Here is a 2,758-nt window from a genome sequence, read left to right on the forward strand (position 1 = left end):
CCTCCTTCTCTGACAATTCCATCTCACTTGATACTCCAGGGCCAACACTGTCCAGGAAGCAAGTCTCACTTTGCTCTGGCCCTTGGCTTCTGTGAAACTCAAGAGCGTGATATAGATACCCATTTCATTCAGCTCCTAGCTTTTTATCCAAGGAGGACAATCAGGGCCACCAAACTACATCCATGAGTGACATTCCTAAACTGGCAGCTGGCCCCATGCTGGTGCAGGAAGGGGAGCTCCTGCTGCCCAAGGGAGTGAGAGTGGAACTCTAAATAGAAGGCTTTGGGGGATGCACCATTTCCAAAAGCACACATCAGACACACCAGGACCCACAGGAGTAGTGTCTGAACTACTAGTAAGTTATTTTATAGACCTATTTAATTAAATCCTACAATGTTGCTTTTCAGTAATTCTTAGAAGGGTTGGAGGTGTAGTGTGGTGGCATGTGCAAGGCCCTGGATCCTTTAATCCCAAGCAACATGAGGGCAAGGGAGCATGAGAACTTCAAATCATCCTTGGAAAATTATGTATGTGCATTTTGGAGGAGGTGGGAGGTGCCGAATGACCCTCTGTGACATGGTATGTTTGCCAGCTCCATGTCAACAGCAAGGCCAGAGGCTTGAGTCTGTTTCATCAAGGATTACCTGGGATGCACTGCTAGAGGAAAAGGTCTGCTCTGTAGAATTTACCTTTAGACTTTAAAAGTAAGGAACACTGTTGATAGGAGTGGGAAAAGGCTCAGTCTATGACATTTACATCCAAATCCATGTCTTGGTTCAAACCGGGGGAAGGGGCCAGATAGCAAGACTGCTGGACAACAGACAAGAGGATGCCACATTCTGTATGGTCCTGTAAATTGGTAACCGGCACCTGAAGTATCCTGGAGGCATGGGATTGTTGGAACCACAGTGCTACATTTGTCATGGATAGTATTTTGGCACTCATGTGAATGGTAATAAATCTGACTGGCACCAGAAATAACCTGGTGAAAGATGTCATCACCGTGGGAGCAACAGCCTAACCACTGACGTGCAGCTAGCACGTCAGTCTTCTGTATGGGGTAAAGTAGGTGCTCCCATGGCAAGGGGTGCGCTCTACCCTTTACTCTGCTCAAGCTCTCAACAGAACTAGAGAACAGAACTGAACCAGCTCTGCAGGGCTGCTCTTACTTCCTTGAAAAGGTGGTTTCAATAGGGGAGCAGAGCTGGAGGCTGAGTGAGGAAAGGGACAGAGTGTGCTGTGTGAGCAGCTCGGGGCTTGGGGATGTCTTGATATAAATATGTAGTTTACAGCCTTTCCCGACTATGGGCAGCAGATAATTTAGTGACCACCTGCTGTAGATGGCAACCTCATAGAAACATCAGAGGATTACTGCTAAAGCATTATGTCTATCAAATGTGGGCAAGAACTCCTGCCCTTCTTGCCAAATAAGAATAATGGATAAGAGTAACTGTATTCGCTATTGTGCACCAGGCAACATCTTAAAAACACCATGTTTAAGAACCAGATAAACCAACTTTATAGACAGGAAATTGCCCAGAGCCAACAGGGTTTAGAGTCAAAGCTAGGAAGTGATCATTTTTATATAAAACATAAAAACATGTAGAATATAAGCATTTGTTAGCTTTCTGTTGTGACAAAATACTTTGGGTAAGTCAACACTTCACAAGATTTGTGGTTTGACTCAGTTTCAGGTTTCAGCCATGGTCACCTGGCCCACTTTTGTGCCAGTGGTAGCCAGGAAACAGAAGACAGGAAAGATCTGGGTTCGGAATGTCCCCTTCAAGGCCGTATTCCCTATCCATCTAACTTCTTCCCACCAGGCTTGCCCTCTAACGGTTCCATCACCTCAATAGTACCATAGGCTAGCATCTTAGCCTTGACCATCAAGGTCTACCAGGGGAGATTTTGGATCCAAGAACTACAGGCATTGTAAACAGGAGGGGAACTGAATTCTAAACTTTTATAGGGAAGCGACTGGTCCTTGACACAAACAGGTTCACTCAAAGGGTTTGGCAATCTGATCTTTCTCTCGAGTGCTGCCTTCGGGTCATGGAGCATCACCAATAATGTATTTAACTTCGGTAGTAACTGACAGCCCAGTGCCTCACCCAGGACTTGGACCCAGGTAGTGACTACTAGGGGCAGGTGAAATGGAATGTCTACCAATCAAGGGCATTTTGCAGTGCACCACTGCTATTCCCGAGTCTACAGAATGTCAGGACAGAAAAGGACGTGTGGCAGATGGAAGAAAGCAGAGGGAAATGGAGCTCAAGAGGAACAGCCCTGTACCCTTGAACTCCTTCCCTGGCACAGTGGAGAAGGGCAATGAGCTTTGAAACCGTACAAACCTCCTCAGGAAAACAGCACTCCTCGGCTGTGTCGATGCTTGCTGTACGTACACTCATAAAAGTAAAATGTGAGTTTTAACCCGTATGTATAGAGAGAGCATACACGTATACATTTTTTTCCATGTGAGTATGCACATGTGTGTATAGAAGCATAAGGCTGACATCAAGACTCTTCCTCCATCATTCTCTACCATATTCTGAGACAGGGTCTCTCCTTTGAACCTAGGACTTCCTCTTCCTGGACCTGGATTATAGTAGGGCTGCCACATCCAGCAATTTTGTGGGTTCTGAACTCTGGTCCTCATGCTTGAAGCACTTGATCCACTTAACAGAGACCTCTTCACAGCCAGGTAATTTTTTTTTTCCCCCGAGACAGGGTTTCTCTGTATAGCCCTGGCTGTCCTGGA

Source organism: Mus caroli, chromosome 1, assembly GCF_900094665.2.
Source record: "Mus caroli chromosome 1, CAROLI_EIJ_v1.1, whole genome shotgun sequence".
NCBI lineage: Eukaryota > Metazoa > Chordata > Mammalia > Rodentia > Muridae > Mus > Mus caroli.